Source organism: Sus scrofa, chromosome 4 (assembly GCF_054392235.1).
Source record: "Sus scrofa isolate SSC_HxYL_T2T_F1_AM1 chromosome 4, Sscrofa_HxYL_maternal_Yorkshire_Landrace_v2.0, whole genome shotgun sequence".
Classification (NCBI taxonomy): domain Eukaryota; kingdom Metazoa; phylum Chordata; class Mammalia; order Artiodactyla; family Suidae; genus Sus; species Sus scrofa.
Window position 1 is genome coordinate 89,222,113 of NC_139386.1, and position 24,735 is coordinate 89,246,847.

General features: G+C 42.8%; 1 protein-coding gene across 3 annotated transcripts in view; it reads right to left on the reverse strand.

The window, feature by feature from the left end:
• UCK2 (uridine-cytidine kinase 2) overlaps positions 1–24,735 on the reverse strand; it is an 80,405-nt gene that overhangs the window by 23,174 nt on the left and 32,496 nt on the right. The window lies entirely within an intron of this gene.

Sequence of the window (24,735 nt, forward strand, 5' to 3'; positions counted from 1 at the left end):
GAAGAGAGGATACACCTGCTGGGAAAGAAATCTGGGGACTCCAAAAGTCTCTCTTCCTCCCCTTTTTAAGACTGCACTCATGGCACATGGAAGTTCCCAGGCTAGGGGTTGAACAGAAGCTGTAGCTGCCAGCCTACACGACAGCCACAGTAACGCAGGATCCGAGTCATGTCTGGACCTACGCCACAGCTCAGGGCAACGCCAGACCCTTAATCCACTGAGCAAGACCAGGGTCAAACCCACGTCCTCATGGATACTAGTCAAGCTCATTACCACTGAGCCTCAATGGGAACGTCTTTCCTCTCCTTCCTTAATACAACTTACTACGCTCAGGTATCCATGGTGAAGAGAAGGGGAGGAGGGCAGTAATTTCTCCCCCCTCTTCCATAAAGCCTTCCCTAAAGTCATCAATTAAAGGTGATACTACTTTATCCATCCCTGCTTGCACCCGGGTATAAGTACACAGAAAAGGCAGCAGAAAGTGGGAAAAGGGCACGTTGATAAAGTACTAATGTTAGGCCAAAGGGCCTCTGGGTCACGAAGTGACTGGCCATTCACAAGACATCTCTCAGCCCCCGCCCATCTCTTCAGTCCATGGAATCTCACAGCAGAGAGCTCAGCTAGTTTAGCATAAGGCCAAGGTGGTGGCTTCCATCCTATTTCTGTTGGTTTCTTTTGCTCTCGTCCATAGCCGTGGACTTTATCATTCTCACAGTACACCATGCTGCCTTTTCACAGATGTGTGAAAAGCATACTTATGGAGCAGGAGACATAACCATCATCACCAATACCTGAAGCAACGTAAGGCTACCCCAACTAGAGTGGGGGTGCCAGTTCCAGATGAACTCAACTCTACATGCTTTGCAACATGTTGCTAGTAATACATATCTGCCTCTTCTCTCCAGTAACATATATATTATATTTTTTTTTTGCTTTTTTTTTTTTTTGCTTTTTAGGGCCAAACCCATGGCATATGTATGTTCCCTGGCTAGGGGTTGAGTTGGGGCTACAGCGGCCAGCCTATGCCACAGCCACACAGCAGAGGATCTGAACTGTGTCTATGACCTACACCACAACACATGGCACGATGGATCCTGGACCCACTGAGTGAAACCAGAGATCAAACCTGCATCAGCACAGATACTAGTCGGATTGGTTTCCACTGTGCCACAGCATACAGAAATTCTCAGACCAGGGATTGAACTCGTGCCACAGTAGTGATAATGCCGACTCCTTAACTTGCTGTGCTACCAGGGAACTCTAACATACACTCTTTAGAAAGGAAAAAGTATAAAAATAAGTGCATTCCAAAGAATGATATAGTGAGGGACTGTTCTTAGCAAATTTTTTTTCATTTGACACAAAGATTAATTTAAAAATAAAAATGTCTACCTTACAAAATAGAAGCTCTAACTCAAATCCCCATGTATGAAACTGGTTGACCTAATTTATAATAAATGAAAAAATCAGCACAGTTCAAGGTTTCTTGGGCTCAGACTTAGGAGCCTAACTATTGAACTTATTTCACCAACTGATTTTTTTTTTTTTTTTTTGGTTTTTTTTTTTTTTTTGGCTTTTTTTTTTTTTTTTTTGGCCTTTTGTAGGGCTGCTCCCTCGGTACATGGAGGTTCCCAGGCTAGGGGTCCAATCGGAGCTGTAGCCACCAGCCTACACCAGAGCCACAGAAACACGGGATCCGAACCGTGTCTGCAACCTACACCACAGCTCACGGCAACGCCAGATCCTTAACCCACTGAGCAAGGCCAGGGATGGAACCCAAAACCTCATGGTTCCTAGTCAGATTCGTTAACCACTGCGCCACGACGGCAACTCCACCAACTGATTTTAATAGAGAAAAACTAGGATGCTTTTCAAAGTTACAATTTTGTTTGTTTATTTGTTTTGTTGTTGTTGTTCTTCTAGAGCTGCAGCTGTGGCATATGGAAGTTCCCAGGCTGGGGGTCAAAGTGGAGCTGTAGCTGCCGTCCTACACCACAGTCACAGCAACTCAGGATCCAAGAGGCATCTGCAACCTACACCACAGCTCATGGCAACACCGGATCCTTAACCCACTGAGCAAGGCCAGGGATCGAACCTGCATCCTCATGGATACTAGTCAGATTCATTTCCGCTGAGCCATGATGGGAACTCCAAAGTTACAATTCTTATAAAGTATCTGATTTGTCTGACATAAGGAAAACTGGCCATTCCTGTTGCCCTAGTCAATGCAAATTAAAACTACTTTGCACAATATGTCCTATTGCACAAGTTGTGAAACACACTACCAAATAAGGATCTGTGGAGGAACAACATTTTGACTCAATTTTTAATTATTGAGTAAAAGTATTTTATTTTTATGATATTTTTGCATATTAACCCAAAAAAAGGCATTTAAACTACTTAAGATTTTTGGAACTACAGAAGTGCCACCAAAAGGAAAAAATAACATAAAAAGCTTGCATGACTTAACTAGATTCAAAAATGAAAATGCTACAACAGAATCAAAGGTTATGTGCAATTGGAAACTCTAAGTTTTTACAGAGCTCCTGTCATGGTTCAGTGGCTAATGAACCTGAGTAGTATCCATGGGATGTGGGTTCAATCCCTGGCCTTGCTCGGTAGGTTAAAGATGTGGCATTGCCATGAGCTGTGGTGTAGGTCACAGAAGCAGCTCTGATCCCATGTTGCTGTGGTTGTGGAGTAGACCGGCAGTTACAGCCTTGATTTGACACCTAGCCTGGGAACTTCCATATGCTTCTGGTGCGGCCCTCAAAAGACCAAAGACCAAAAAAAGAAAAAAGAAAGAAAGAAACTCTAAGTTTTTCAACATGTATAGGCCCATAATTTCCTTCTCCTAACTTCTTATATCCTAAGGCTATGAAAGCCTTCACCAGTAGACATAATTCCTTCTAGAAGTCCAAAGAACAAAAATGAAAAGATGGATTTGTGGAGCCAGATACATATAACTTATCAGGTTATTCAAATAATTAAAACCCATTAAATATTTTTAGTAAGAACAGTAATCCCACCCAGCCAAAAAAAAAAAAAAAAAAAAGGCATATAAAGAAGTTACAAAAAAAAATTAAAAAAAAAAAAAGAAAAAAATTACTCTAAAAAAAAAAAAAAAAAGAAGTTACAGTACTGGAGTTCCTGTCGTGGCACAGGGAAACGAATCTGACTAGGAACCATGAAGTTGTGGGTTCAATCCCTGGCCTTGCTCAACGGGTTAAGGATCTATCATTGCCGTGAGCTGTGGTGTAGGTCGCAGACTCAGCTCGGAGCCCACGTTGCTGTGGCTCTGGCATAGCCTGGCGGCTACAGCTCCAATTAGACCCCGAGCCTTGGAACCTCCACATGCCGTGAGAGCGGCCCTAGAAAAAGGCAAAAAGACAAAAAAATAAAAAATAAATAAATAAAATAAATAAGAAATTTAAAAATAAATAAAATAAACAACAGGACCCACTATATAGCTTAGGGAACTATAGTCAATCATCTTGTAATACCTATAACAAAAGAATATGAAAAATACATTATACATGATATGTATTTCTTTTTCATATATATCACTTATATATAAAATGTGTGTGTGTGTATATCACTTTGCAGTACACCTGAAAAAAACACAACATTGTAAATCAACCATACTTAAAAAAAAAAAAAAGAAAAGGCAGTCAGAAGTTCCAAGGCAAAAGAAATCTTTTATCACTCAGGAGATAAACATCACTGCAAGAACCAGCAAAGAAACTCTTGCCTCTAGGTTAACCTAGATTTTCCTAACATTTTCTTCTTCCTGGAATCAGGAAGACAGATACATGGGGAGAGGGAGGGTTCCTGGTACTATTTGCCCTGCTGGTGCAATTGGGAGGCAGAAGCCCTTCAGAGGTTCCACTCTGCAGTGAGTGGATGGTCTTTTCCTTACTTAAAAATGCCCTCCTTTAAGTCCCTTTCGCTTTATTTTTCCTTCTTCATAATCCTGCCCTCTTCTAAAGGATGCTCTGGAGTTGCAAACTGTCCTGTTTCCTTTAAAAAAAAAAAGGAAACAATTCATTAATGACAGGGATTGAGACGGCAGGCAATCATGAGCTTGTAGAATGCTCAAAATGGGAGCAGGTGCAATGGCTGTGGTGGGCTAAGACACATTAAAATAATGAGTCACAAAAACACAAATACCATATGATCCCACTCACAGGAGGTATCTAGAGCGGTCAAACTCATAGAAACAGAAGGTAGAATGGAGGTAGCCAAGGGCTCAGAGTAGGGGTAATGGGAAGTTGTTTAATCGATATAGTTTGTGTTACATGATGAAAACGTTCTGGAGATCTGTTGCCCAACAATATACTCAACACTACTGAAGGGTATGCTTAAATATGGTTTAAGATGAGAAATTTTACATTATGTGATATTTTACATTTAAAATAATAATTATGGGAGTTCTCATTGTGACTCAGTGGAAGGATGCAGGTTCACTGGCCTTGCTCAGTGGATTAAGGATCCAGTGTTGCCGTGAGCTGTGGTCAAAGTCACAGATGCAGGTCGGATCCTGCATTGCTGTGGCTGTGGTATAGGCCGGCAGCTACAGCTCCAATTCTACCCCTAGCCTGGGAACCTCCATATGCCTCAGATGTGGCCCTAAAAAAAAAAAAATGATGATGATGTTGATAACAAGAGTTCACATTTAAGAGGCAGTTTCCTACTAATTTAAGAGGCAGTTTCCTCCTATGTGCTAGATACTGGGCTCCACATTTTTAAATTATCTCATTTACTTATTACAACTCTGTATGGTGGCCATTATCATTATACCCACTCTACTGGCAGTGAAGACCGAGGTGAGGTGACTTGCCCAAGGCAAGTGGCTGTGGAGCCAAGATTCCAAGCCAAAGAGTCCAACTCCAGAGCCCACCCTCCTTCCAGTTGTACCTCACAGGCAAACTGGCAGCACCCATGGAGCTGGAGGTAAACTCAGTGTTTCATGAATCTCCACAGGTAGTGCAATGTATCCAGAATATACCCTGTCCCTGCTGCTTCTAGCACATTATTTTTAAAGAGAAGGGGAGGGGACAGCAACAAGTCGGCTAGGACTGCTGTCTGAATACAAAGTTAAGATCAGGAGTTCCCGTTGTGCACAGCAGAAATGAATCCGACTGGTATCCCTGAAGATGCTGGTTCAATCCTTGGCCTTAATCAGTGGGTCGGGGATCCGGCGTTGCCATGAGCTGTGGTGTAGGTCACAGACATGGCTTGGATCCTGCGCTGCTGTGGCTGTGGTGCAGGCTGGCGGCTGTAGCTTCCATTTGACCCCTAGCCTGGGAACTTCCATATGCTATGGGTACAGCCCTAAAAAGCAAAAAAAAATCAAACAACAACAACAAAAAAAAAAACCCAACAAAGTTAAGATCAATATGAGATTATCTTTCAAAAAAAGAGAAAAAAACATATGCGAGAATCAGTGAAAGTGATTTATCATTTCTTTACTCCTGTGCCATTTTGAAGATATTATCTCACTTAATTCTATGACAACAAGATCATACTTTATCTTTTTTTCTTTTTCCTAATAAGGAAACGAAGCTTAGAAATTTCAGTCAAGTGAAATGACTTGCTCAAGCTTATGGAGCTGAATCTCAAGCCACAGATCTTCTAATTCCAAATGCACAATTCTTTTCACTATTGCAGAAGTGAGGGAGCTTCAGCATCAGCTCCAATATGCTCTGTAAATTTACTCCACTTCCAGAAAACAGGGAGGGAGTGGGTTAGAAATGTAATACTGTTTTGTCCCACTGTGTCATTATAGTCAATATTTATGTTAAATTTCACTGAATTTCAAGGCAGGCAAGTGATCTGTGTATCAAAAAGAAGCTAAAAGTACACACGCACACACAATATTTGGAACCTAAATTTGGATTATATTCAAAAGAATTCGGTTGTTAGGAGCCAGTAATTTGAGGGCAGGGGAGGGGATAGAAAATTCTTTTAAGAAAAACCTATGGGGTTAAACCTCACAAGCAGCTAGGGTGATGGAAAACGACTCAGGATGACTTGAAGACTCCTGCCTGTGTTATCATTCTGAGAACGTGCCAACCCTGGACTTCATCACTAGGCCAGTCCACCAGCTATGCTGACCAACACGACGGACTCCTTCTTCAGGAACGTAGCCCATTTGGGAAGCCCCAGGAGCGGTCAACACCCATCACCAGGCCCTTGAAGCTCACAGTTTCCAACAGGGCAGCTGCTGAGTCCACAGAGGTTCCCATATTGCTAAGAAAGTAGAGAAATTCTCAGAATTGAATCTCACATAGGAGGTGGCTCAGACAGGGGGTTTCTAGGGGGTGCGTCTTCCAAGATCCACTCCCTAAGATCTTCTTGTCCAATTCCAATACTGCTGAATGAAGAAAACCAACACACAAACAGCAAACGAGCTCTGGTAGCCTTTTTGTTGGGTAAACCCCCAACTACCCCAACACATAACCTGATGGAACCCAGGCTGGTCAGCTCAGAGCAGCATAGCTCAGCTTACAGAGGGCCTCAGGCTGGGTGTGTCCCCAGAGTACAGGGCAGGTATTTCTCATGGGCAACCTTACAGATGCACACAGGCTAAGGGCTATGCTGCCAGTGTTTCAGAATCCCATCAAGCTGTCTGTCCCACTCTGAGTGAGCATTGCTCTGATGGAGGAAAACCTAGCAACCACACAGCCCAGGGCTTAAAATAGGCAGCCAGCTACAGGTGAGGTACCTGGCTCATCACTTCCTCCCCACTCTTCTGAATGGGTTGTGGACATCTGGTAACACCTGCCCTGAATGAAGCTAAGAGTGCAAAGAGCAGCAGCTAAGAGTGCAAAGAGGCCAGGTGCTTAGACTCTTCAGGTGAACACCTTTACCCTGGGACTGCATACAAGTCACCTCAATAACTCTTGACAGCAGCTCTCCCTGTCATCATCATTAAATAGGAAACACTCCACCAACTTATATGGTGTGCAGCACGGCCCCCCAGACATTACATTCACTTCTTTGGGGGCAGGGGTTGCTCCCCATGCAGGTCAGAAGCTCTAATTTATGAGAAAACCAGAGGCCCAGTAATCTGCCCCGAGACAGAACAAAGCTCAAACCTGCTGACTAGATTGCTGGTCAAACCAACTACATGGCAGCAATAGGGAGGTATCCTCATTGCTTCTCCAGGGAAGATCTATAAGGCCAACCAGCCTAGGGGTCATGGACGACCCCAGAACCCATGTACTAAGTGGACTCTCCTAGCTATAATACAATTATCACCACCACATACACACTCTCTCTCTCTCTCTCTCTCACACACACACACACAAATAAATGAGATCTATACCCACTAAGTTGCTATATTATAAAAAGGATCTTAGACACCAAAGAGCAGCCATGGGTCAATCCAATAACTAAGAGCTTCCAGAGAACAGGGACCGGTTATGACTCAGCTTTCATTCCCAGGGCCTGGCAGGCCTTGGCACCTGGGGAGTCACTCAAATGTGGCTCAGTGGATTATTACCACAGGAAACGTCTGAATTGATGGCCCAGTTTTCTTTTTCCTTCAGACCTGGAATTTCAAAAATACAGTCTGCCCTGCTCATCTTTAGCATCAGCGTTGATATCATCCTAAAGTACATAATAACATATTCAGAGATAACTAGTCATGTACTCAAATCTCACCCTGAGTTTTAGCTGAGCTCAGGACTATATTTCCCAGCATCCCTTGCAGCTTGTGATTATACTAAGTTCTGACCAATTAGAGGTGTGAAGTGGCAGCTTCCTGTAATCTCCTTAAAGGATCAGAATCCCCTTTTGACTCGCTTCTTCCTATTGACTGGAATGAAGATTGGATGGCTGGAGCTCCAGCAGCCACTCTGTAGCATTGATATCATGCTAACTAAGGGTGGTAGAGCAGCTAAACTAAGGGTAGAATAGCTACATAAAGGAGCCACAGACTCAAATGATCATAAAGCTGAGATAGGAATGATGTAAATTATCTTGCTTAAACACAGTTGCTTGAAGTTTTCTGCCATTTTCAACTTAATCCTAATGTCAACATCCACATACCCAATATACCTTGGAATAAAGGTCCTCTTGAAAGCTGGGCAATTATCCCATCCTGGGCCAAGAGGCTGCCTTGTTCATCACAGGTGACACAAGCATCTCATCAGCCAAGTAATGTCTTTGTGAGTTTTAAAAGGTGAGGTAAGGAGTATTTGCCTGGACCAATGTCCCCAGGCAACTGGGCACCTCTGTGCCACCCGCCAGCCTCTATTTACCCTGATGTGTCAGGGTGGAATTAAACATCCTCCCCATCTTTCAGCACCTCGTGTGCTGCAGGCCAAGTGCTATGAAGCAGTGGCTGGGAGGGGGAAAACCAAATATGAGATGAAAAACTCCCCACAACAGAAGCTCTCAGTACCGAGTTCCCATCATGGCTCAGTGGTTAACAAATCTGACTAGCATCCATGAGGACGCAGGTTCCATCCCTGGCCTTGCTCAGTGGGCTAAGGATCCAGCATTGCTGTGAGCTATGGTGGAGACCACAGATCTGGCTTGGAGCCTGTGTTGCTGTGGCTGTGGTATAGGCAAGCAACTACAGCTTTGATTCAATGTCCAGCCTAGAAACCTCCATATGCCATGGGTGTGGCCCTTAAAATTAAAAAAAAAAAAAAAAAAAAAGAAGAAGCTCTCAGTATTAATTTCTGGTCCATGTTGGTACTGCAAAGGCAGTCCATCCTAGAAAAACCCAGTTATTAGCCTGTACCTGAGAAAAATTCCGGTTGAGCAACGATCACCGATTTAAACATAATCCCAGGACTTCTCAGTGAATTGTCAATCTAAATTCTATGCCTAGCAAGGAATTTTAAAAGTTCACTTCTGAGTTTGTAAAACTACAGAGTTAGCTCTGTTCTCTTTGATGTCATGCATGCCTACGGAGAAACCCCCTCAAAGAAGACTTATTCAAGGTAGTTCCCTGGTGGTCTAGTGATTAGGACTCAGTTGCTTTCACCACTGCGGCTCGGGTTCAATCCCTGGTCTGAAAATTGAGATCCCACATCAAGCCACTGCGTGTCGTGGCAAAAAAAAAAAAAAAAAAAAACCTCATGAAATTAAAGTGTAAAATCAACTGAGGAATGATGAACAATAACTAACACCCTGAACAGCTGCATGCCAAGAACTGTCCTCAGGACTTTACATTTACTACGGTATGTAATCCTCGAACCAACTCTGTGAGGTGTGTATTTTATGGTGCCCCTCTTACCCAAGCAGGAACTGTAAGCAGAGAGAGGTAGATTAAGAGACCTGGCCCAAGATCAGACAGCTCGAGAGCAGCTGAGCTGGTCTTCAAACTCAGGCAAGCTGGCTTCAGGATGCATGCTCTTAACAACCACACACACTGCCTGCCCTGCCACCACAACAGAAAGGGATGGAAAGTCTTCTCTTCCCAAGAGCCACGGTGACCCTACAAACACAGGTGCCATGCCTGCAACAAATATTTCAGGAGCTGCCAAGAATAGCACATGTTCAGAAAGGCTCCGTATTTCCTCCCTGCAGACTCTGCAGAGCTCAGGCTTGTTGGACTTCCTTAGAAGTTAGTTTTCCTGATAAATATGTTACTAAGAAAGACAAGTCACTTCTGATTCCCTGTACACTCCCCAGTAGAAAACAGAATGAATCTATGTATGTGCTAAAGGGCGCCGGGACTGATGCTCTGGGAAACAGGTGCTTGGGAGCAGAAACGAGTCACCTCTTTAAAACTTCAACACATGAATACAGATGCGCTCCCACTGGCTGGTGTGTTAGGAACTGGCAGAACCCTTTTAGAAAGCTATACAGTGTAAGAAGCAAAACAGCATTTCCTGAGAGTACTGTGGTGGTCTTGGGTTGGGATTCAGTGTTTTCACTGCGGCAGTGCAGGTTCAAGCCCTGGTCTGGGAACTGAGATCCCACATCAAGTCACTGCATGCTACAGTAGCCAAGAATAACAATAATAATAACAATAACAATAATAATAATAACCTTTAAAAACATCCTACCCTCTAAGTAACAAACTTACAATGAGATTGGTGAGGGTTACAGAAATATGAGTGAGTGCTGTAGTTCTTCTGTATCATCTTAAACAAAAAAGGAGTGGGGTGGGTACCCACGCTCCTCATGTGAAGCCAAGTTCCAATTTCACCCACAGCCTCATTAACAGCTACCACCAAACACAAGTTAAACATCAGGCAAGACAGGATTGCACTTGTATTCAAGTGGTGACAGAAGCCTCACCACCACTGGGTTACAGTTATTCGGTATAAAATAAGGATTGACTTCAGCCTCCTCCTGCTGATTCTGAGCCTGAACATGGAGTCCAGGAACACTTCTTTGTATTCACCTCAGGACAGACACACAGGCACCACACACCGTTCCCTCCCATCACAAAAAAAAAATGAATGTATTCAGGCTTCTTGCTGGCTTTGATGAGTTTGCTCTTTACAAAGCCCTCTGCAAAAAGCAGAAGCTTGAGGAGGCATGCCAGAGGGTCAATTCTTACTGCCTTGTGGATGCCAGTGAGGTTGGAGCTCTTTCTTTCCCCTTCTACTTGAGGGGCAGGAGGCAAGTGGAGATAGTAAAATCCAGCAAACTGAGCCCCTTGGCTGAGGGAAAGATGAGGGCGTCTTTGGACAAGGTGTACCTAAATCCACCCACTTGCTACAGTCTGGCTTAAGGAGCAAGGATAATATGCCTATTTCAGAAATTATGGCCTGGGCCTTGAAGTCCTCCTGGAAGAGAAGCACAAAACGAAATGTGACTCCTACCCCCCTGTTTTTAAAAAATGAATGGATAAAGGCGAGCACAATGTGCCAGTTGGATCCTGGGCTGAATGGTTGCAAACTGAAGGCCACACATGGGTAAACATTTAACAGCAACTTAAAAGCATAAGGGTGCTTTGTTGTACAAAGTATATTTGAGTTAACTCTTTCTTTCCAGCAGTCCTCATCCAAATTGAGGAAAACCAGAAGTTAGAGGTTCCTAGGCTAGGGGTCTAATCAGAGCTGTAGTTGCCGGCCTACGCCAGAACCACAGCAACGCCAAATCCAAGCCTCATCTGGGACCTACACCACAGCTCATGACAACCCCAGAGCCACAGCGAGGCCAGGGACCAAACCGGAAACCTCACGGTTCCTAGTAGGATTCATTAACCACTGAGCCACGACGGGAACCCCAAAACATTTTTTTTTAAATTTCCTCTTTAGGTCTCCTCCAGGACCAGCATCTAACTGTAGCCCAGCAGAGAGGAAACGAAAAGCCTGTGCCAAGCACCCACTTCCCCTTTTCGGAAAGCCTCTTTCACTGTCCTTGACAACCCAAATTCCTGTTCAATCCTCACAGCATCTGAAGAAAGGGATTCAAAACCTCTATTAACAGACTCAACTCCATCAAGTTGGCCCTTCCAGATTTTGATGGATTCATCTTTCATCAACCACCTGCATGGTCCCCATACTCCTCTGAAATCAAAAAACAAAGAAAAGGGAGTTCCCATTGTGACTCATTGGGTTAAGAACCAGACTCGTATCCATGAGGATATGGGTTTAATCCCTGGCCTTACTCAACAGGTTCTAGGATCTGGTGTTGCCGTGAGCTGCAGTGTAGGGCGCAGACACAGCTAGGTTCCTGCAATGCTGTGGCTGTGATCTAGACAGGCAGCTGAGGCTCCAATTCGATGCATAGCCCAGAAACGTCCACATGTCGCAGGTGCAGCCCTAAATTTAAAAAAACAACAAAACAAAGAACTCCCAAAGCTACACAGACCATGTTACTCTATAAAAGATGGTGAGTTTACCACAATGCAAGTTATCATAAATCATGAAGGCTCATCTACTGTCGGCAGATAAGAAGGGTTAAAGCAACTATCCTTTGAAGAGAATAATTTTTTTTTTTACTAATTGATGAATCTGAAGCAACTCTCAGTAGACATAAGCCAAGCTTTTGTTTTAGACACACAAATAAGTCCACCTGCTTTGATAAAGCAAAAACAGCCCTTTTCAGAAATAGTGCTGGAGCAAGTAGACATTCATAGGCCAAAAACAAAAAACAAACAAACAAACAAAAAAACCAACCTTGACCTAAACCTCACATTTTATATATAAATTAACTCAAAATGGATCACAGATTAATCCCTAAATAAAAAAAATACTTACTAGGAGAAAAAAAAACAAGAGAAAGTCTTCAGGATCTAGAACTTGGCAAAGATTTCTTAGACTTGACACCATAAAGCATAAGCCATAAAATTGATAAACTGCTTCAAAAATAAACCCTGCTCTGTAAATCCTCTCATAAAAGGATGAAAAGACAAGCTGCAGACTAGGAAAAAATACAAAGTTCATATAAAACAAAGGACTAATACATACAAGAAATTCTCAAAACTCAAGAGTAAAAGACCAATACTCATTAGAACATGGGCAAACAACACAAAGAAGCAACTCACCCAAGAAGGTGTACAGGTAGCAAATAGCACATGAAAAGATGCTCAATATCATAAGCTGTTAGGGAAATGTAAATTAAAATCAGGATGACAGTTCACTACCTACCAATCTACCAATCAGAACAGTTAAAATAAAAAAATGGTGACCTGGAGTACCCATTGTGGCTCAGCAACAACAAATCCAACTAGCATCCATGAGGACGCAGGTCCAATCCCTGGCCTTGCTCAGTGGATTAAGTATCCGGTGTTGGCATGAGCTGTGGTGTAGGTCACAGACTCCGGCTCAGACCTGGTGCTGCTACGGCTCTGGCGTAGGCCGGCAGCTGCAGTTCCGATTCAACCCCAGGCCTGGGAACCTCCATATGTCACAGGTGCGACCCTAAAAAGACCCAAAAAAAAAAAAAAATAGTGACAGCACCAAATGCTGGTGACGATAGGGAGAAAAAGCCATCGCTCATACACTACTGGCAGAAATATAAATGTTCACCTCCTCAGGAAAACAATTAGGCACTTTTTTTCATTTAAAATTTTTATATTTTCTATCATAGTTGATTGGCACTTTCTTTAAAAACAAAACATGCAACCGCCATGATCTTAAGAGAGTACTCCCCTTCGGGGACATTTATCCCAGAGAAATGAAAACACGTGCACACAGAGACATGCACACCCATGTTCACAGATGCTAAAAATGAGAAACCACCCAGATGTTCTCCAGTGAATGAATGCTGACAAACTGGTACACCCACACCTCGGAGCACCACAGGGCAATGAAAAGGAGTGAACCACTATCTGTAGAAATCTCCAGAGAATTATTGCTAAGGGGGAAAAAGGCAATCTCAACAGGTTACAGACTGCATGATTCCATTTATATAGCATTCTGGAAATGACAAAATTATGGAAATGGAGAACAGGTTAGGGGCTGACAGGGATAAGGGGATGAAGGAGCAGGGAGGATGGCAGTGGGGGAAGAAGGCATGGGTAACTAATAAAGGACAACTTGAAGGAGGGATCTTGTGATGATGAAATGTTCTGTATCTTCCCTTTTATCAACATCAATGCCCTGTAACATATTACCATCAGGGAAACTCGGTAAAAGGTACAGGGGAATCTCTTTATTTCTTTTTTTTTTTTGCTTTTTAGGGCTGCACCCATGACATATGGAGGTTCCCACGCTAAGGGTCTGATTGGAGCTGTAGCCGCTGGCCTACACCACAGCCACAGCAATGCCAGATCCAAGCCGCATCTTTGACCTACACCACAGCTCATGGCAACGCCAGGTCCTTAGCCCACTGAGCGAGGCCAGGAATCGAACCTGCAGCCTCATGGTTACTAATCGATTCGTTTCTGCTTCACCACAGTGGGAACTCCTGTTTTATTTCTTAAAACTGTGTGAATCTACAATTATTTCCCCCCCAAAAAATTTATCTACAAAAAAGATCAATGACCATTCATCTTTTACAACTTGGCTCTTTGTGTATGTGTGTCTTTTTAGGGCTGCACCCATGGCACATGGAGGTTCCCAGCCTAGGAGTTGAATCAGAGCTGTAGCTGCCGGCCTATACCACAGCCACAGCAATGCAAGATCTGAGCCGCGTCTGTGACCTACACCACAGTTCACAGAAAGGCAGATCCTTAACCGACTGAGCGAGGCCAGGGATCGAACCTGTGTCCTCTGGATGCTAGTCAGATTTGTTTCAGCTGAGCCACAGCAGGAACTCCACAATTTGGCTTTTTTAATACCAGAAGTACAACTTCTGTTGTGGGATAAATTGTGGCCCCCTAAAAAGATATGACCCTGTCCTAACCCTGGGAACCTCGGAATGTGACCTTATTTGGAATAAAGGTCTCTGCAGATGTAACTAAGGTTGAAGATCTTGAAATGAGATCATCCTTGGGATGGATGAGCCCTAAACCCAATGTCAGGTGTCTTGTAAGAAACAGAAAAGGAGGGGGAGTTCTCTCACGGCACAGTGGGTTAAAGATCCAGAGCTGTCACTGCAGTGGCTTGGGTATCTGCTGTGGCACGGGTTTGATCCCTGGTTCAGGAACTCCCACATTTTGTGGTCATGCAACAAAATTTAAATAAACAAAAATAAATAAATAAAACAGAAAAGGAGGAAACACAGACACATGAGGGAATGCCACTGAAGATGAAGGTAGCATGGAGTGACATAGCTATAAGCCTGGGAAGTCCACCAGAAGCTGGGAGAAAAACAGGGAACAGCTTCTCCTTCAGAGCCTCCAGGAGGAACCAATGTTACCAACACCTCCGTTTTGGACTCTGGCCCCCAGAAATGTCAGAGAATAAATTTCTGTTGTTTTAAGCCACCGAATTGGTGGTAGTTTGTTACTGCAGCCCTAGAAAACTAATACATCTGCCATTTTTCAATCAGTGAGTTCAATTTCTCTTTTTTTAAACCACAGAGAATACAAGCATATTCTTCAACTTCTATTTATGTATATTCCTGTACACATTTTTTTCTTCCAGAGGATATATGCCCTAAGGATATATATCATTTCCTTCTATAATTGTCTCCTGTAAAATTTTTCCTGGTGTTTTCTGTTTGCTCTAAGTATAAACTATTACTAGCTGGCATATAGAAGTGTCTACTTTATCAAATATCCTGGTTAATAATTATCAGACATGCTAAACAGACCCAACCAATCTTTAAAGATTTCAACTATACTTAAAAGAAACTATACTGAGCACTGAGCTAAATCTACTGTCTCCTTGGTAACTAAGAAGTTGCTGTTAGATCTGGCAATGTGCTTTTCAGGGTCTTCCAAACGAGTAGCAATTATTGGGCTGCAGATGTGTAAAAATGCCATTTTGTGTCTTGATAGAAACACCCTAAACTTCTGAGCAAGATAGATTTAAAAAAAAAAAAAAAAAAAAGCCCCAAATGGACAAAAACTACTCACTTACTACAAAGTTTTAAAAAGCAAAAAAAAAAATAAGAGTCCCTTAGAATCAGACTAGGCACACAGGACCTGGCTTAATTCCTGACTTGCCAAACCCACGTCTGGCAACCCAACCTCTCAGACCATTAGTGTCCTTGTTGTAATATTAGCAATGATAGCCACTCCCCAAATGGGCGCTAAGGGTTAACAGGTTAATATTCATCAGACAGCTGACACAAAACAGAAGCTCAATAAAAATTATTCTCATCTCTAAAACTCCTTAAATTTTCATTTCTAGAAATATTCTTGGAAATAATCCATTGGGAAGCTTTTTATTTTGTAACTCAGTTGAAGAGTTCGTCGTGATTCCTGTCCATTTTACTTTCTTCCTATCTATGAAGGGAACTACGTCCCCTCTTTAGCTTAGAATTCTGAAATTTGTCCCTGCTTTGCTGTTAAATCTTGGTGATCGAAAACCTGAGCAGAAATTCTGGGTTTTGTGTGTGTGTGTGCAGCCATAAATAAATAAATAAAACAAGCACTATGTATATATACCTGTCAGGTAAATTTCTAGTAGTGGGTTTGCTAGGGCAAAGATTTTAAATTTTCCATACATAAACCCAGATGGCCCTCCAACCATCAATGATTTACATACACCTATTTCCTATACTCTTATTATCTAACTTTAATGATATCCCTCTCTTTAATTTACCTTTCTATTTTAAGTGAGGATAAACATCTTTTACATGCCTAAAAGCCTTCTGGTTTTCTTTTTATGAAACCAGTCAGTTGACAGCCTTTCTCTTCTCTTTTGAATTACCTTGTTTTGTCTTATTGAATAGATTTTTTTTTTTTTTTTTTTTGGCTCTTTAGGGCCACACCCACGGCATATGGAAGTTCCCAGACAGAGTAGGGTGGAATCGGAGTTGCAGCTGCCAGCCTACAACACAGCCACAGCAATGCTGGATCCGAGCTGTGACTGCGACCCACACCACAGACACAGCAACACTGTATCCTTAATCCACTAAGGGGAGGCCAGGAATTGAACCTACATCCTCATGGATTCTAGTCGGACCAGCGAGGCATGACGGGAGCTCCCTGAACAGCTCTTTATTAAGAAAAAAACTGACCATTTCTCATTTGTATTACAAATTCTCTTTCCAGTTAACTGTCTTTTTACTTTAAAAACATGATGTTTTCTAAAGAAAATTCTGATTTATGTAAAGTAATTAGCACTGTAATGTTTGGATTATGTTATATTTCAAAAAGACTTCCTCATGCAGTAATTTATAATAAATTCCCCTGAGTCTTCTTCTCTTCAGTGACCCTTTCTTTGCCTTCAGCTCCCAAGATCCCAACCAGATCAAAGGAGGACCACAAGGGGGCACCAATCCAGCCGCTCTCTGAACTCTGAACCCACAAGACAGACACCCAGGGAGCACAGAGGGCAAACGACTGAAAGGAAATGAGATCTAACAGAGGGGGTTGTAAGGAACTTCCTGTGCACACACAAAGAGTTACAGAAAAACCTGCAGCTGTATCCCTCTGAAATTTGTCCGGAAGGAGACACCGGATCTGCTTTCAACCCTCTGGCCCACAGCTGCACACACGCTAAGGGATCAGGCCTGTGGTACCATTTTGAGGGCAGAAATCCACAGCAAGTTTAGAGTACAGAGTTCAAGGCCATTTGCAAAGTTACTGTCTTTGAAACACAACGTATATTTTCCAGCCTCATGTACGGTATTCTGTTAAAGAGTGTGAAATCCTGTTTCTCCCCTACCGGGGACAAATCTAAAGTAAGCACACACATTCTCACCAAAACAAAACAAAACAAAAACCCTGCACAAGCTAAAGACGAATGGAGAATTTCAGTCCAAACAAGTCTCCTACAAAGAATACATATATAAATAAAGATAGTCGATTAAGAAGCACTTCAAGGAGTTTCCATCGTGGCACAATGGAAACGAATCCGACTAGGAACCATGAGGTTGTGGGTTCGATCCCCGGCTTTGCTCAGTGGGTTAAGGATCCAGCGTTGCTGTGAGCTGTGGTGTAGGTCGCAGACGTGGCTTGGATCTGGTGTTGCTGTGGCGTAGGCCAGCTCTGATTGGACCCCTAGCCTGGGAACCTTCATATGCTGTGGGTGCAGCCCTAAAAAAAAAAAAAAAGACCAAAAAATCAAAATAATAATAATAATAATAATAATAATAAAAGCACTTTAAGTACCATGTGTTTCTCCTCTTACCCCGATAATCTTCTCTTCCCCCCTCTCATTTGACAGGGTTCCTGCAGATTCCTAGGCAACAGTACACGCAAGAAGTTGCCTCAGGGAAGCTTCCTGTAGGGTGCTGTTTCTCCAGAGTGGAGAGGCTTGACTCTCTTTCTCCTCCTCTATCATTCAAGCAGAACCCTCTTGCCAGGGACTTCAGCTCCGTAACTCCTGTGAGTTGCAGCTAAGCATTTTCTTTCATTCAATAAAATGACGTTCAACAAATTCTTTTTGGGAAACCGAAAAGGAAAGAAGGGAGGGAGGGAAGGAGAGAGGGAGCAGGAAGGGAAGGAGTGTCTGGAAAGCTCCCTTACACAATGTACAAAAATTAACTCTATGTGGACCAAAGGCCTAAATGTAACATGTGAAACCACAAAACTCTTAGAAGAAAATACAGGAGGAAAAGCATCATGACCTCTGATTTGGCAATGATTTATTGGATATGATACCAAAAACACAGGCAACAAAAGAAAAAATAAGATGAACTTCACCAGCAGTTCCCATCGTGGCGCAGCGGAAATGAATCCAACTAGGAACCATAAGGTTGAAGGTTCGATCCCTAGCCTCGTTCAGTGGGTTAAGGATCTGGGGTTGCCTGTGAGCTGTGGTGTAGGCCAGAAACTACAGCTCTGATTGACTCCTAGCCTGGGAAACTCCATATGCCACTGGTGTGGCCCTACAAAACAAAACAAAAGATGAACTTCACCAAAAGTAAAACCTTTTGGTGTCTCAAAGGATGCTGTCAACATAGTAAAAAAGCAAACTGAGGAATGGGAGAAAATATTTGTAAATCACAGCTGATAAGGGATCGGTACCCAGAATACATGAAGAACTCTGACAAAACAACAAAAACTGATCAAGAAAAGATCGAAGCTTGAACAGACAGTTCTCCTAAGATTATATGAAAAGCCAATAAGTACATGAAAAGATGCTCAACATCACTAATCATTAGGGAAATGCAAACCAAAACCACAATAAGATAGCTCTTCAGGAGTTCCTATGGCTCAGCGGTAACGAACCCAACTAGCATCCCTAAGGAGATGGGGTCAATTCCTGGTCTCGCTCAGTGGGTTAAGGATCGCTCAGTGGGTTAAGGATCGGACGTTGCCATAAGCTGTGGTGTAGGTGGCAGACATGGCTCAGATCTTGCGTTGCTGTGGCTGTGGCATAGGCTGTAGCTTTGATTCAACCCCTAGCCTGGGAACTTCCATGTGGCGCAGGTGTGGCCAAAAAAAAAAAAAAGAAAAAGAAAAAGATGGCTCTTCATACCCTTTAGGATGACTATTATCAGAAGAAAATAGCATGTGTTGGCAAGCATATGGAGAAAATGGAACCCTGTGCACTGTACATGGGACTGTAAAAGGGTACAAACACTGTGGAACACGATTCAGTGATTCCTCAAAAAACAAAATATAGAATTACCATACAATCTAGCAATCCCAGTTCTAGATAAACTCTAAAGAACTGAAAGCAAGGGAACAGATATTTGTATACAATATACAATATTGTATATTGTATATGTTCAAAGCAACATTATTCACAGTAGCCAAAAGGTAGATGAAACCCAAATGTCTATTGATAGATGAATGGCTAAACAAGATGTGGTGTAACCCATCCGAGAGAATATCTAGTCACCCTTAAAAAGGAAGGAAACTCTAACACAGGCTGCAACATCAATCAACCTGAATTCCTTCAGGAGAAGACAAATGAAATAAGCCAATCAAAAAAGGACTAATACTGCATGATTTGCTTGTGAAGTGCCTAGAGTAATCAAATTCATAGAGACAGAAAGGAGAATCAAATTCATGGAGACAGGGGCTGAGGGGGAAGGAGAAATGAAGAGTTATCGTTAACAAATGCAGAGTTGTAAATTGCAGAAGATGGAAATGTTCTGGAGATGAATGGTGCTAATGGCTGAAACAACATAAATGTGTTTAATGCCACAGAACTGTACACTTGTATTTTTTAAGGGCCACACCCATGGCACATAGAGGTTCCCAGGCTAGGGGTCAAATTGGAGCTGCAGCTGCTGGCCTACACTACAGCCACAGTAACACGGGATCCTTAACCCACTGAGCAAGACCAGAGATCGAATCCACATCCTCATGGATACTAGTTGGGCTGGTTACTGTTGAGTCACCACAGGAACTCCAGAACTGTACACTTCACAAGGGTTCAAGGAGGAAGAGGGAAAGACTGGGAGTTTGGGGTTAGTAGATGCAAACTATTACATTTAGAATGGATAAGCAATGAGGTCCTACTGTACAGCAGAGGGAACTATATCCAATCTCTTGGGATAAACCATGATGGAAGATAATAGAAGAAAAGGAATGTGTGTGTGTGTGTGTATATATATATATATATACACACACACATATATATACACATATATATACACATATATATACACATATATATATACACACATATATATACACACACATATATACACATATATATATATATACACACATATATACATACATATATATATATATACATACATATGACTGGGTGGGTCACTTTGCTGTACAGCAGAAATTGGCACAACATTGTAAATCATATTTTAATAAAAAACTAAAATAAAGGAGATTCAAATAGTCAATTTTGTATTATATACATTTTGCCACAATAGAAACTTATTCTCTTATATTACTAATCTCTATCACTAAACTACAGAAATCTTGGGCAAGGGTCCTCTCTCACTCATCTTTGTATACCGATCCCAGTGTCAAGTCTCAACAAAAGTATACTGAGCCAAAGTCACATTTCTCATGTAGAGTCTAAAACCAAGGTGTCGGGAGATCCAGTTGTGGCGCAGCGAAAACAAAACCGACTAGGAACCATGACGTTTCGGGTTCAATCCCTGGCCTCGCTCAGTGGGTTAAGGATTTGGCGTTGCCATGAGCTGTGGTGTAGGTGGCAGACACAGCTCGGATCTGGCGTTGCTGTGGCTGTGGTGTAGGCAGGCAGCTACAGCTCCAATTCGACCTCTAGCCTAGGAACTTCCATACGCCGTGGGTATAGCCCTAAAATGCAAAAAAAAAAAAAAAAAAAAGAAGAAGAAGAGGAAGACTATATAATATAGGCCTCTCTTTTTACATGAAAAAACAAGGAATATATAAATAGGGCTGAGTTTTTTTTGAGAAGGAACTCACTCCACCATCGCAAAAAAATACTATAGGAACAACAGTTCTACTTTTTTCTACTGTGGTTCTCACTGCTGCACTCACCGTACCTACAGGGGGTGGCGGGGGGCGGGGGGGGGGGGCGGGCAGCACTTACTACACTGCAGCCTGAACAACACACTGCATCTGGGAACCAGCTGTCCTGGGAAACCACTGATAGTGCAGCCAACAGCAAGCACTGAGGATTTCATTCCCAGTTTGGCAAAAGTATGAAAAAATGTTCATCCTTTTAACTTATAATTCAACTTCTAGGAATTTATTCTAAGGAAATAATTAAGGAGGAACAAAACATTTGTGAAGATGTTCATCACTGCAAAGAAGTAGATGACAATTTACTTAATCAACAATGAGGGGGGTGAGATTTTTGAAACAAATCTTGGTACACTGCATATAAAATGTAATATAGTTACCAAGCCACGTTTACAAAAAAAAAAAACAGTTGGCAATATGGAAAATGCTCAGGATACATTAAGTTTTGAAAAACTGTGTTTTTCTCCATTTTGTCTAAAAACAAAATAAGTTCCATGGACATATATAAATGCAAAAAGAAATTAATAGTTTATACCGTAGTTAGGTGTGGGTAAAGCAAGTATAAACCATTTTTCTTCCTCCTTATACTATTTTCATTGTTTTTTAGATACCAAAATAAGTGTCAAGCAGAAAGAGTTCCAATCTTGGAGTTCCCTGGTAGCTCAGCAGGTTCAGAATTCAGAATTGTCACCACTGTGGCTCAAGTCACTGCTGTGGCATGGGTTCAGTCCCTGGCCCAGGAACTTCTGCATGCTATGGGCACAGCCAAAAAAAAGAGGTCCAATCCAAAACCCTATACAGGAAGCACTGGTAACCATAAAAATAATAAAATGCCATTTGTTTCTTTAATCTCTCTCTCTCTCTCTCTCTCTCTTTTTTTTTTTTTTTTTTTACTGATTTAGTCTTTTTCAGACTGCACATGTGGCATATGGAAGTTCCCAGGCTAGGGGTCAAATCAGAGCTGCAGCCGCCAGCCTACACCACAGCTCATAGCAACATCAGGTCCTTAACCCACTGAGCAAGGGCAGGGATCAAACACACATCCTCATGGATACTAGTCAGATTTCTGCTGAGCCACGACAGTAGCTCCCTGAAATGTTATTTTGAAAAATCAGTCTATATGCTTTAAAAAGACTGCTAAGAGGAAAAGCTGTGCTCTCTGGTAAGGCTTACAATCCATTATCACTAGGACAGGTAGAGAAACAATTCTGTGGTTTCCTATTCTCATTTGGCACCCTGAGCCCGACCATTACAAAAGCCAAAGAATGAGCAAAACGGGCAGCACATCCAGGACCCTGATATGAGGGGTCACTTACCTGACTGCTGGAAAAATAAGGGAGGAACTGTTAAAAAATAAATGGCCTCGGAGTTCTTGTCGTGGTGCAGCAGTTAATGAAACTGACTAGGAACCATGAGGTTCCAGGTTCAATCCTTGGCCTTGCTCAGTGGGTTAGGGATCTGGCGTTGCTATGAGCTATGGTGTAGGTCACAGACGCAGCTCGGATCCCGAATTGCTATGGCTGTGGCGTAGGCTAGCAGTTGTAGCTCCAATTGGACCCCTAGCCTGGGAACCTCCATATGCCGGGGGTGTGTCCCTAAAAAGCAAAAAATAAATTAATTAAAATAAATAAATAAATGGCCTGACTTTTTATAATACATGGAATGTGATTGCTGTATTTCACAAATACATAATGTAATCAATATACACACCATTTAAGATTTCCTATAGACATTGCAGAGAACTTAATCTTTATCACAGACCAAACCAGTTTGCAAACCAGCAATTAGGAAACACCAGATGATCCCTATGACTCCACTACTAATATTCTGCATGTCTACACACCCTGTTGGAGGTTATTCAGGCTCAACTACACTATGGTCAAGTCCAAAACTAATTTTGAACATGCTTTTTTAGCATTTGGTTCCAATGACTCCCCTTTAACCCAGAAGGTCCTGGCTTGAAAAGAATGTCCTATAAGCAGTCCCCAACTTACAAACACATTGCCATCCAAAAGTTCACTGGCTGTGCACAAGTGGAATGCATGTTTCCATCAAATGAGTGAGGATTAGGTTCCAAGCATAGCTTCTGAAGTCATTTAACCCATCTATACTGACAATTTTTTTTTTTTTTTTGTCTTTTTGCCATTTCTTGGCAAACTCGGGATCTGAGCCGCCGTCTGCAACGTACACCACAGCTCACGGCAACACTGGATCCTTAACCCACTGAGCAAGGCCAGGGATCAAACCCGCAACCTCGTGGTTCCTAGTCGGATTCGTTAACCACTGAGCCATGACGGGAACTCCTATACTGACATTTAACCCATCCAGACCGATGCTCCGTCTACAAAATAAGAGAAAGCAATATGGCTGTAATTCTAAGATTTAAGTAAAAAAAAGAACCACCAGAATAACAGTAAATGCTGCTGCTCAAGGACACAGAAAGACCTATGCTTCTGAAGCTCTTTTCTTCATGCTACTCACAGAAAATGGCCAGCATGGCTGATTCAACACACAACCTGTCTGCTTCCCTCCAGAGGACTCTAATACAAACCTCTCGGGCTCACTGGTTCTCTGTGCATCCCCACAGATGAGCCCTCAAGTGCATAAATCCCCCTAGGGTCAACTTGCAAAGCACACCTCTAGCATAGCTGGGAACTAGGCACGGGAGAGACAGTGCCCTCTAAATGGGCACCACAATGGCTGTGCATTTTTCTCTGGGCCCATAGGCTCACACGTAATTACATGTTTCCTGTGTTCCAGATCCGGCTAGGGGCAGTTGAGAACCAGACAGTAAAATTATCTCTAAGTAGGCAAATGCCTAGCGAGGTCCCTGATTTAAATAAAGCTCTGCTTTTTCTACACAGGGAGATCCCCAATTATAGGTTATTTACCCTTTATTTTTACCCACAAATCTAATAAGCTTCCCTTCCAGATTTCAAGTCCACGGAATGGTAACTAACAGCTATTGAGTGCCTCCGTATGGCACTGTTTAATTCTCATTTAAGGGTTTAAGTGTCTTGTCAAGGCCATTCAGCAATGACATAGGAGCTGGGAGCTAAAACTAGACCCCACCTGGGGGCTCTGCCTCCTCCACTCTCTGTGGAGGCAGAGTCAGTGCCAAGAGCCAGAAACTAGCACCTAGCTGGGGGTTATGAGGGTAGTTTCTTTGTTTGGTTGGTTGGTTTTTTAAAGTGGACACAGGGAGTTCCCGCTGTGGTTCAGCAGAAATGAAATGTGACTTGGTATTCACTAGGATGCAGGTTCGATTCCTAGCCTAGCTCACTGAGTCGGGGAATCCAGCATTGCCATGAGCTGTGGCCTAGATCACAGACATGGCTCGGATCTCGAGTTGCTGTGGCTGTGGTGTAGGCTGGCAGACGAAGCTCCAATTCGACCCCTAGCCTGAGAACTTCCATATGCCACGGGTGCAGCCCTAAAAACAAAAGCAAAAAAACAAAAGCTGACACAAGTCTCAACCTGCAGCAGCTCCATTCACTAACTGCTCCTTATGGCAACAAAGGGGTGCTTGGGATATTTTTTGATCATTTCTCTTTAAAACTGTCTTCCCAGGAATTCCTGTCACGGCGCAGCAGAAGCCAATCTGACTAGGAACCATGAGGTTATGGGTTCGATCCCTGGCTTCGCTCAGTGGGTTAAGGATCCGGCCTTGCTGTGAGCTGTGGTGTAGGTCATAGACACAGCTCAGATCTGGCATTGTTGTGGCTCTGGCGTAGGCCGGCAGCTACAGCTCTGATTAGACCCCTAGCCTGGGAACCTCCATATGCCATGGGTGCCGCCCTTAAAAGACAAAAACAAAACAAAAAAAATTGCCTTCCCAAGTGCTGGAACTTAAATAGGACTCTCTGAAACACACTAACCTCAAGGGG